This window comes from Dasypus novemcinctus, chromosome 3 (assembly GCF_030445035.2).
Source record: "Dasypus novemcinctus isolate mDasNov1 chromosome 3, mDasNov1.1.hap2, whole genome shotgun sequence".
Lineage (NCBI taxonomy): Eukaryota > Metazoa > Chordata > Mammalia > Cingulata > Dasypodidae > Dasypus > Dasypus novemcinctus.
Window position 1 is genome coordinate 150,286,179 of NC_080675.1, and position 12,183 is coordinate 150,298,361.

General features: G+C 57.4%; 1 long non-coding RNA gene across 1 annotated transcript; it reads left to right on the top strand.

Moving 5' to 3' along the window:
• Window positions 1-234: 234 nt before the first annotated feature.
• LOC111759155 (uncharacterized) lies at window positions 235-1,351 on the top strand. The gene is made up of 2 exons (XR_002793238.2): window positions 235-582; window positions 727-1,351. It is a non-coding gene; the product is annotated as an uncharacterized lncRNA (long non-coding RNA).
• The last annotated feature ends 10,832 nt before the right edge of the window (window positions 1,352-12,183 follow it).

Genomic DNA, 12,183 nt, shown 5'->3' on the forward strand with positions numbered 1-12,183 from the left:
GGCCTGGGGCGGGGCTCCCGGCGGGGTGGGCGGGCCGGGGCGGGGCTCCCGGCGGGGTGGGCGGGCCTGGGGCGGGGCTCCCGGCGGGGTGGGCGGGCCTGGGGCGGGGCGCCCGGCGGGGTGGGCGGGCCTGGGGCGGGGCGCCCGGCGGGGTGGGCGGGCCTGGGGCGGGGCGCCCGGCGGGGCGGGCGGGGGCGGGGCGCCCGGGGCGGGGCCGAGGAGGCCGTGGCTCCGCCCCGCCGGCCCCACCCCCGCGGGCGCGCAGGTAAACAAGCGGCGGGCGGCGCCTAGGGGCTTCTCCTGCAACCCGGGCCGGGAGTTACATCACGGATCCCGCGAGCTTCCCGCCCCGGCGCCCGGGTCCCGGCGGCCCTCGCCGCGCGCCGCCGCCTGTGTCCGAGGAGCTGGAGGCCGGCGGGGCGCCTCCCACCCCGGGCCCGCCCGCGGAAAGGCCGCCTAGTGTTCTCCCGAGGCCCCCGGGGGCTTAGCCCGAGGGTGGGCGCGCGGCCGTGCGCGCCGAGGTGTCGCCTCAGCTTCGCCATCTGTGAAACAAGGGAGCTGAAATAGGGTCCCGGTCCCTCAGTAAGAGAGGCGGGGGCGCACTGAGTCCTGGGCGAGGGGCGCGAGGGCGTGGTCCCCGAGAGGGGCTGTGGCTCAGAGCTGGGCTTTCCCCTTCAGCTGTTCAGAGGTGCCTGCAAAACCCTCTGCACACTCTCCCCTCCCCAGGTCTTGCCGACCCCTCGCCCCGCAGCAGCGGAGGAAGGACCACCCGGTAGAAGCCGCGCTCCCCCTCCCCCGGACTTGTGGGACGTCGGTCGAATCGATCGACCCTCGGGGGCCGACGGAGGGGAGAAAAAGCTCCTGCCTGCCTCCCTCACAGCGAGGCTGTGCCGGAGCTTTGGAAGGAGGGAGATTTCCATCTCTAAGCCCGAACGGTGCGTGTGAAGAGCTTGCCTGAGGAGGTGGCCAGCGCGGCAGCTGGGGGACGTTCAGGCACAGGCTGGACCAGGTTCCGTCAGGAAGGCAGCGGGGAGATGCCGGTCGGATCTCCAGGGCCCGCGGTCCCCGTGGCGGTCATTTGGAGATTCTAGCACGCTAGACCTGAGCTGTCCAACCTGGTAGCCACCAGACACACAAAGCGTTTGAGCCCTTGAAAGGCGGCTAGTCGGAATTGATGTATGCACTGAGCATGAAATAAGAATTTCCAAAACTTAGCATGAAGCAAAAGAATGTGAACTATCAAATAATTTTGTATATTGATGACATGTTGAAATGAAAATATTTTGGATAAACTGGGTTAAGTGAAATATACTATTAAATAATTTCATTTGTTTCTTTTTACTTTTTAAAATGGCTACTAGAATGTCTAAAATAACCTGTGTGGCTCTTATATTTTTATTGGACAATACTGCTAAATGTCCAGTGACTTTGTACCTTTGGGTGTGTTTGTACCAGGTAACATCAACAGGCCTCTATTAACTGAATGCTCCGCGTCCGGTCGTGCGCAGCTTGGGCAGTCCGGGAAGGAGAAGCAGGGGACCCAGTGCCAGCCCTCGGGAGCTGCCAGGCCCCTCTTGGCTCCCAGCTCAGCCTGGCTGGGTGCTCCTGCAGGGCTGCCTCCACTCCTCCTCACGACAGTCAGGCCAGCAGAAGGCTGGGCAGAGGGTTCTGGGGCCTGCCAGGGTGTGGGAACTCAGCAAAGGAGCTCCATGAGCCAAGGGTTCAGAGGACAGTGTGGCCAGCGGCCAGGAACCATGGCTGGCCCTTGAGAGCCATTCCCATGGCCAGGACCACACACCAGCCTTCCAGCTGCCCAGTCCCAGGCCCCAGCCTGGGTGTCCAGCCCCTCCCGCCCATCTCTGCCCATCTCGGGAGGGCTCTGCCAGCCCTGCCTGGCTGCGGGTTGAACGGGCTCGCCAGCTCGCCCATCCTCTCTGTCACACCCTCCTCCCCCATTCCCCAAGCCCTGTTTGAAAGATTTTCAGGGACACAGTCTGGAGTCTGGGAAAGAAAAATATCCCAGACTGCAAGGAAACAAACAAACAAACTTCGGTGGCTGGTATTTATGATTAACAGCCCACACCTGGCAATTTGGAGCAAGTCCTGTTTGGTATGACCCAGGTTTAACCTGTGCAGCTGATATGAATGTGACAGCTTTACAGCCCTGTAAAGCTAACCAGACCTGTACGAAATTAAACAACCTTATCTAACATTCCTTTTTCTTCCTATATAAGTGCACACATGACAGTAATAACTAACACACTCTTATGCTTTTTTGTGTGCCAGGCACTGTGCTAGGAGCTTACCCATATTAAATCATTTAGTCCTCACAACAACTGAGGCACAGAGAGGTTAAGTAAACTTGCTTAAGGTCACACAGCTAGAAAGTGGCAAAACTGAGATTGAAACCCAAACAGTCAGGCGTCAGTGTTTATGCTCCAAATGATTACACGGGTTCTCTCAGAAGGCTGGAGGAATCCGTTGTGTTTTGTCTTCCTTGACTGGTTCTCTTGCTAACCAGCTCGTGATAAAACTGTGACAAAGTTTGTGACACATGCTAATAATCTAAAACGTGCCTGTGATTAGCTTTAACACATCAAAGATGACAGTGGGAAAGTGATTGAACTCATGGGGAAGAAGAAAAAATCTGAGAAGAATAAATCCACCATTGGTTTTCTATTTATCTATGTGGGTGGGCAAGGGAGCACGGTCCAAAACCTGGGTGTAGCTTGTGAAAAGATCACCTGCAGCTGAAGGCTGGGCCAGAGTTGTTAAGTGCCTGAGTTTAGTGAGCTGCTTGGGAGCATTCAGAAATGAGATATTTGATTTGCAGGGGAGGGGCTAAATTGTTACAAATGAGAATTGAAAGAACAAACATTGAGACAGAGGAAGAGAGAGGTTTCAGGGGAGAGAAAGGAACACAAGACATCAGCAAGCTGTGACCTGAGGGGGTCTGGCAGAACAGGAAACAGCTGATGGGCATTTAAAAAAAAAAAAAGATGTCCACTGTTTAATGTCTGTGCTGCTTGTGCTGACCTGGGTGTCACCCTGACCTTCCGTCAAAGCCTAACAACCAATCGGCTTTGTGCCATTGGTGATGAGGGGATGGGGAGCCAGGGGGCCAGTTTTGGGAGGAGTCAGCCTGGGAGCCATGGACACTGGGTGAGTTGCTGGGAGGAAGTCGTAGCACCAGCTGTGGGGAGAAACCCGAGATCTGAGAGTTACTGAAGGGACGCTGGGTTCCTGCCAGTTGCAGGCCGGGCAAGGCCCAAGGGTGTCCTGCCAATAGGGATGAGCAGTGCCTGGGAGCCAGCCCACACTCTGCCCCCAATCCGGTGCCAACCAGGAGCCCAGAGAGCTTCCTTGCAGCAGCCACTTGGGTCCCACTGCTGCACCAGCCAGAGAAAGCCCCCTGGGCCTCTCGGGGCCTTCTGACTCCTGCTTCAGCCCCCTCCCCGCCCCCCACCCCCCGCCTCTATCTGGTGCCACCCTGGGCGGCTTCCTTCCACAAATGTGTCCAGCTGTGGGACCTCAAAGGCACAGAGAGAACCAGCTGTGAATCCAGCAACCCATGATGGGGGTCCCAAGTAATACACCATGAACAATAGGGCACCCGAGTTTAATAATTATGGGCTTTTCAATTATTATTATTTTATAAGTTATTAGTCAGCCAAAGGGGTGCTGATGCAAAATACCAGAAATTGGTTGGTTTTTATAAAGGGTATTTATCTGGGGTAGGAGCTTAAGATACCAGGCCATAGAGCATAATTTACTTCCCTCACCAAAGTCTATTTGGAGCAAGATGGATGCCGAGGTCTGCGAGAGTTCAGGCTTCCTGGGTTCCTACATTCCTGGAGCCTGCTGTTTTCTGGGTTCAAGGTTCCTTTCTTCCTGGCTTGCTTCTCTTTCCTCTGTGAGCTTACTTCCTGGGGCTCCAGCTTAAGGCTTCAGCATCAAACTCCAACATCAAAACTCTAACATCAGAAACCCACAACTCTGTTCTTCACCACGCCTTTTACCAATGCCCTAATGATGTGGCCCAATCATCACTCCTAATCATTACTCAATCATGCCCAGGTACACATCAGATTACAAATATAATCCAATATCTATTTTTGGAATTCATAACCATACCAAACTGCTACACTGGGTAAAGCGGGCTTGGAAACCCTTCGCTCAGGGCAGAGTCCACAGCCCTGGGGTGGGCCAGGAGGACTAGAAAGGCTATGGGGAGGAGGTTACAGGAGGTAAAGCCTTCCAGTTCAGAGCTGGCTGAGCTGGCCACGATCGCCCCAGGCAGGCCTTTACTGGGGAGGGGGATTTCTCCTGGCTGTGCCAGGCCAAAGAGTCCCCAGCACACGTGCACCCCCAGTTGCACTGCCTAGCTTGAGTCCCTCCTCACCCTGGGTTCTTGTATTCACAATCTCACCATAATGGCCTGATCAGCCTTAAGAGGTGGGTACCGAATATCCCCATTTTATATAGGTATAAACTGAGTTTCAGAGAAGTAGGGTAACTTGCCTGAGGCAACACAGCTAAGAAGTAGCAGAAGCAGGATTTGAACCCAGATGGAAGGAGCTCCAGTCTTCAGCTCCCAGGTCCTTCAGCGTGGAGTGTAGACCCCCCTGCCTTCCACCCTCGGGCCACTCAGGGAGGGCGCTGGCTCTGCCCTAAGAGGCCTGTCTTGACTTGTCATGGAGTGGGGAGCCCAGAGCGCTGGCGGGAGCACAGTGACACACCTGGCTCCCCAGGGACTGGCTCCCGGCCAGAGCCTTGGGAGATGGAGGCAGCATCTACCCCCACCGTCTCTGGAACCCAGGGTCAGCCAATCAGGGAGCACCTCAGAGTGCACAGAAGTGCTGGGGACCAGGGAGGTTGCAGGAGTGGGTGAGAGGCAGCCCGGCCCTTGGCAGGCCTGGCTGAGACGTGGGAGGCTGTGAGCGTAGGCTAATGCCTCCGAGTGGGGCGCAAGCCTGGGCCAGCCTTTCCTGGCCCCAGTGTGGCTCGGCCTCTTGGGTTCCCCAGTATTGCCCATCACCTCCCACAGCCCCCCCAAAACCCAGCTGAGCAGCGGCCCAGTCTCCCCCATTACCCTAAGACACCTTTAGGGGCGCTTTGCCCTCAAGGGCGTCATGCTGCCCTTCAAGGGACGAGACCTGGTCACAGGCAGGTTGCAAGAAGCCCACAGCCTGGCCCCTCTGCCCTCCACCTGCCGTGGTCAGCAGCTCCCTCAGGACCCGGCACCCAGGGCTGGGAGTCCCAGGGAGCCCTGGTGCATCCTGCGGATGCAGCTCAGAAGCGTACCCTGAGGGTCCGGCGGCTGGTGCTGGGGCCAGGGGGTGCCCCTTTGGTTGTTGACTGGAGCCAAGGAGCCTCAGTATCTCTGCGTCCCTCCCCCCAGATCAAACAACCCCATCTCAAGGCCTTTTGTCCCCATTAGGACTGTGTTGGGGTGCTTCCTGGTTGTTGCCTCAGAATTGGAATAGAATTGGTCCTGGAGGTGGGGAGTAGGATGGGCTGGGATTGGGATGAGAATGGGCTGGGATAGGCTGGGGTGCAACCGAGGACAGGGGACGGAGGCTTGAAAGTGGTGGGGTTGTGCGGAAAGAGCCTGCCTGTCCCCCTGCCCCTCCAGTGAGCCTCTGGGTGGGAGGGGAAGACTCAGGAGGTGGTTTTGACTCTCTGGCCCTCCCTCCATGACTCCCAGACCTTCTTTCTAGAGAAGCGAATGCAGACTTTGACCTGTCACCTTCTCAAGGTCGGGCCTGCTTCCCAGGAAGCCGGTTTGCAGAAGGAGGAGGAATGCAGGTTTACCGAGTGCCCCGCGCCTGCCAGGCCCAATCCGGGTGCTTCAGGACACGGCCCTGAGGCCCACCACAAACCCAGAGCAGGACCATCATCCCAGGTTCTGTGGGATCCCACAGCCATGGGCAGCAAGTTGGGATTTGGGCCTGGGTTAGGAGCTGGTGCTCCTTTTATCATCAAAGCTTCCCCCAGAAGGCAATGCTTATCTGAAGGAAGGAAACACCATTGGAGGCTTCAGTGCCAGGGCAGCAAGGGAGCAGCTTCCAGGCAGTGGGATTTTTTTTTGGACTGAGCTGGAGACTCACTCCGGGGCCAAGCCCTGCCCTGGCCAAGCCCCCCCCCCCACCCCAAAGCCCAGTGTGCTGCAGAGTATCTGCGGGGTTTCTGCTGCTGGGGCTTCCAATCTCATGACTGACAACAGTTTGAGATTGGCCCCAGAAGGTCTGTCTGCCCGAGGGCCTTGGTTTGGGGGTGGGGCTGACTTCCTGCCTGTCTGGCCGCCTGGCACGTCTCACCTTGCCAGTTCACACCGGCTGCTCAGGCCCGACGTGTTCCCTCTGCAAAGCCTGAGCAGTGCCCTTGTAGAAATTCCACACAGCCCAAACCTTGTCAAGACCCCTCTCCCTGGGCCAGCACTGCCCTGCACCTGGTGGGTGGGGGAGGCAAGAGGTGGCTTCCCTCAGAGGTTCCTCTCCCTTCCCACCCCTGTGGCCACGTGCCCCTGCCCCCTGCCTCCCACCCCATAGCGCTCGCTGCTCACCCACACAACCTGCCTCCCTCGTGTAATCTTCTTTGGAACCTGGAAGCTGTTATGTTATCGCAATTATATTAAAGATGGGGAAACTGAGCTCAGGAAAGGGAAGGGACCAGGGAGGGCAAGCCTATCTGTCCCTTGCTCCAGAGCCACACCATATACTCCCAGGCAGCAACTGACCCCTCAAGGGTGAAAGGCTGGTCCTGGGGACTGCGGGGTCTGTCATGTAATCGCCATAAAATGACCTGAGAGATGACCGCAAATTGAAAGCAGATTTGGCACAACTATAGCTTGGATGTTCCATGTAATTTATTTGCTCCCTCAGTCGCAAGCTGCCAACACAACCAAAACGCAATAGCCAGGTCAAGGGCACACAACACATTTAAAGGTGGAGGGTACCGGTCTCTAAAGTCCATCGGCCAAGTCAGGGCCACTGTGTGCCAGTGAGCCTCTACCTTAAGCTCAGTGGAGTGATGTCTGCACTGGGATTTGTTTTTTGTTTTTTAATTTATTTATCCCCTCCCCCCACTGTGTTTTTGCTCTGGCTGTCTGCTCTCTGTTTGCATTCACCATGGGCTCTCTGCATGTGCCTGTCTTCTCTTCTCATCTTCTCTTTTTTTTAGGAGGCACAAAGAACTGATCCCAAGACCTTTGATGTGAGAGAGAGGTGCTCAATTATTTGAGTCACCTCAGCTCCCTGGTTTACTGTGTCTCCCATTGTCCCTCCACCATGTCTCTTTTGTTGCCTTATCTCATTGCACCTGCTCTCTGCGCAGGCCAGCTCGCTTTCACCAGGAGACCCCAGGAATCAAACCCGGGACCGCCTGTGTGGAAGACAGGAGCCCAGTCACTTGAGCTACATCCGCTTCCCTGCGCTGGGTTTTTATGCCTCAGAATTCTGGTCACTGATTTCCTTATCCAAGGAGTGTCCTTCTGGAAGGTATCAAAGCAGTCTACAGCATATTCTCACACAAATGTCTAGTTAGCCCTTGCCATGAAAATATGTTTTTCTCAATTTGTTTACATTCTATTGTTACAATATTTGGGGGACTCAGTATCATTAATGTCACTTTAGTACACAGTAGGGTTGTTAAGGGGTGAAGCTAGGGAGAGTTTGGGTAAAAGCAAGAAGACCTCTGACTGTGGCCCCAAGGCAGGAGCCCCTAACTGGGGCCTGAGCCTCAGGAGTAGACCCCCTTTCCCTACCCCCGGCTGCACCAAAGCTGCCTGCGGGGTTTCAGGCAGCACCCACTTTCCCCTTGCTAATGACCCCACCTGACTTGTGCATCCTTCCCTAGGAGCACTTGGGGATTTGGCTGTCCTCCTCCCTTCCCCCAAGCCCACCCCTCTCCGCCCTGACACTCCACGCAGCCAGGGGTCTCTGCATAAGCAGAGATGGTTGAGGAAGGTGATACGGGTCCCAGGGCCTGCTGGGAGGAAGCCTGGTCCTGCACTGGACTCCTCTGACCCACGGCCCATGCGGCCAGGGACTTTTCAGTTCCACCGCCCAAGCTGGGAATCCCGGTGGATGCTGAGAGGGCACCTGTGGGTGCAAGGAGACGGCGGACCCTTGGCCTGCCCGGGCTTGCCCAGGCTCTGGGCCCTGAGGCACGGAGACCTCCAGAGCCCCTTCCCCGGGGCCCCTGTTCCGAGGCAGACAGGCCTGCGGAGGTGCTCACGACTGAGCTACAGATGGGCAGGGACCATAAAAGGGGACGGGGACCTGGGGAGGGCAGGTCCGGAGGGAGGCCGGAGCGGGTGTTTGTTCAGGGGATGTTGATTTATTAGTGCTGACCAGCTGCCCTGAAGTACGTCCTGGTCTCCTCCACGCCCGTTGGTTTTCTGTGAAAACAATTGTGTTCTGAGGCCCCTGCTCATGGGGAAAGGGTCATCAAGCACTGGGGTGGGGGGGGCAGGAGGACGGCACAAGGCTCTGGCCCAGGCAGACACAGGGCTGAGCGCGGCTGGGGCCAGGCTGTGAGAGCAGGGGTGAGGTCAGCGAGCGCCGTGCTGGAGGGTCCCGGGCTCTCATTCTTTGTGGACCTTGGGCTGGGCCCTGCCCTTCTGAGAAGAGCTTCCGTGTGACCTCTCGAGGGGGCTGCAGGGCTCAGGGAGAGGGACTTGTGACTACAGAGGCCTTCCAGACAGGGGTTAGTGAGCCCACCTTGCTGCAGCCAGGAAAGCTCTAGCGCCCTCTCCCACACCCAGACGCCCTCTTCACAGCCCGCCCTGCTGGCGCAGGTCCTTCTCCGCACTCTGGAGCTGGGAGAGACTTTGGCCACCCAGGGCCAGTGCCCGGCCTTCAGCAGGGCAGCCTGCGGCTGTCACTCACATGCCCACAGGCAGGTGCCTCACCACAGCCCACCCTGTCCCGTCTCCAGGCCTTTGTGGAGGCTGCGCCCCTGCCAGGCATACCCTCTCGGCTCCTTTCCGCCCAGGCCAGTGTCGCGGCATTGAGGAGGATTCTGTGATCACGTATTGAAGGCCAGATCTTGGGACCTTCGTGGGAAGGAAGTTTATTACAGCCGGCCTGCGGACTTGGGTCCAAAAGCCAGTTTTTTAGGTTGCTTTTATACAGAGTGTGGGAGGGGTGGGGTTAAGCGGCATTTGACATGAAAGGTTTAAGTTTCACTTTCTCAGGGCCTGGGGGCTTTCCTGAAACAAGGTAAGCTTGAATAGTCACAGCCCAGATCATTCCTGAATACACACGGAGCCCATATCAAAGTGCTCTCCACTTCGCCTGCTCCAATTGCATCTACAGCCCAGACACCTCAGCGACCTCCTACAGCACCCCCCTCTCCAGCCCCCAGCCCCCAGCCCCCAGCCCCCTCATGGGGGCCAGGCCCTGGAACTGTTGGTCATCTTGAAAGAAAGCTGGGAGGCTAACTCCCTCACCGGATGCTTGCCTCTACCCTTCCAAGCCCTTCTGAGAAGTAAGTGGGCTCTGGTCCCAATGGTGGTTTAAAAACGGAGACAATAATTTCTCCAATTTCCTGAATCCCTAGTTGTGAGCCAGGCTCTGTGCTAGGTACTTTCTATGCATATCTTCTCACAGCAACCCTCCAGGGCTGGAAGTTTTATTATCCCCACTTTTCAATGAGGGAGAGATTCGGAGAGGCCAGGAAACTCATCCAAAGTCACACAGCTCCTAAGAGACAATCTGGGGGGACTCCAAAGTCACTTGTCTCTCAAGATGGAAGGGGGGTTGTTATTATTTTTTTTGCCAGCCTCTTGCCTTCCCCCTTCCCCCTCTCTCCCTGCCTGTTATCCTCTTCCTAGTAAGTTTGCATCATTACTAGGGCCCAGGGGTCCAATTAGGGGATCCCCCCACTGGAGCAGACTGAGGCAATCCCTACCCCAAGGGGGCCTCCCAGAGCCAAAGTTTTAATTAGCCATCACTGCTCTTCCTGAAACTCTGACGGGCCCACAGCTACACCAGCCCTGGCTGGCCTGGGGACAGGAGGCAGGGCTAGTGTTCCACCACATGGGAGGGAGGCGTGGCCAGACCTCTGCACCTCCAGGGCTCCCTGAGTCCACCTCAGCGCTACCTCCTTTAATCCATTAAATGGATTAATAAAATAAATGGATTAAGAAACTTAATCCACTAAATGGTTTAAATAAATTAAATGAATATCTGTAAAGCATTTAAAACAGCTCCCCATACACAGTAAAGACTATATGACTGTTTGCTAAATTAAAAACAACAACAACAAAAAACAATCAGGGATGGGAAAACAAGGGCAGGGTGGGGGCACATTGCCTGTGTCACCTGGCAGTGCTGAGTGGCCCACTTGTGGGATGTCAGGATCTGCGGTGCCGGCAATCCTCCCCTTTGCGATGGGGCCGAGTTTGGGGCTGAGGAGAGGACACAGGACTGAGTAGGCGTTGAGAGGAGGCTGTCTGCCAGGTGCTACAGTGAGCATTTCAGACACTGTGCAGTGCCCTTAAGAGGCAGGTATTATCACCCCATTCTCTAGATGAAGCAACTGAGGCTCGGAGAGGTCACTGACGTGCACAAGACCACATAACCGTTAAGAGGCAGGGTGGCACTTAAACCCAGCACCGTGGTACTCCAAAGCCTGCGTCCTGCGCATTGGGAAGTCTGACTCCCTGTGTTCCTTGCCCCAAGCCACAGGGCGGCAGTCAGTGAGGCCACAGGGCTGCACCCAGGCCCAGAGGGGAAGAAGTGCCCCTCTCTGCTCTCACTCAGCCTCCAGAACCTGAGTTCTGGTGTCTGGACCCCTGGGGCAGGGCTGCCAGCTTGTCTGAGGCCATGGAGGTGAGGCCCAGCCGCCCACCCTCCTGGGAGCACAGGGCCTCCTGATCATGACCCTGGCCTCAGCTGGCTTGGCTGCGAGCCTCCCTCCGCAGTAGTCACCGTGCCAGCCCTGAGCCAGAGCCGAGCCCTCCTTGGACGCTGTTGCCTGGTAACCAGTCCTCAGTGACAGAAACCCAGCGGGCCACTAACAAGGGGGCAGCGCCAACCACCTGGCCCAGACCCCACACCCCAGCCAGGCTCAGGGAGGCTTGGAGAGACAGTCCGCCTGGCCTGCCCACAGAAGGAGGAGAGGGGGGCACTGGGGGAGGGGCGCAGGCAGGGCCAGGAGGAGCTGGCTGGCAGCCCCCCAAGACCTTTGAAGCGGAGAGCCAGGGGAAGGTGATTTCCAGTGGAAACCAAGGCCTGACCCAGGCGAGGACGGGCGGTGACAGACGACTGGGCTGGAGTCAGGCTGTGGGCACGGCCCGCCCAGGCCCAAACCACCTCCTGGAAACAGCTGTGACTGCTCCGCCCAGGGCAGGGAGGCGGGGAGAGGATCCCCAGAGAGGCCCTGGATGGGGAGAGGAAAGGAGGTGATTAGGGAGGCTGGCGGCCGTCCAGGCTCTGGGTAGAGAGAGCAACCTTCTGCAACACTGAGAGGGGGATGCATCAGCCTCCCCGCTTTCCACAGGGGCTCCCCTGCTCTTCTCCTCACATCCCCAGCTCCAGGCTGGGGGCCTCCAAGGAAGGGGCTGCAGACAGCATAAGGCAGGCAGGTGGAGCTCAGCCAGGTGTTTTTCCATCCTAGACTTGGGCGGAGGGTTGAAGGGCAGGGAGAGGCAGTGTCAGGGCAAGAAGGAAGCCTGGTGTAGACTGGATGGGGCTTCAGGGGACCTGGGTTCTAGACCCGCCTGTCTCACATCCTGGCATGTATGTGGTTGCTCCTCGCTGGGCCTCAGTTTCCTCATGTAGAAGGGCTGGGAGCAGGCTGTGGCTGGTCTGAGGCTTGGCATCACGACTCCTAAGAGGCTGAGAAGGGAAGTGGAGGGTTTTAGAGGAGGTTCCAGCAGCAGACACTCCTTTCAGGTTCTGGTCTCTGAGCCAGGCTGTTTTCTGCCTTTTTCCCCTTTCAGATGTGTCAGAGACCTCCTTTACCAGCCAGGGCTGTGCTCAGCCTTGCGCGAGGCTGGAGTCCCAGCGTGCAGGCAGACCCTGCCCTGCCCTGGAGGGGGCTTCTTCCCAGGCAGCTAGGGGAGCCGGGGCTTGTAACCAAGGAATTCTAGCACAGGCAGTCAAGGCTAGGGTGGAAGCGAACCCAGAATGCTCTGGGGCCTCAGGAGAGGTGCCAAACCCAGCCTGGAGGTCA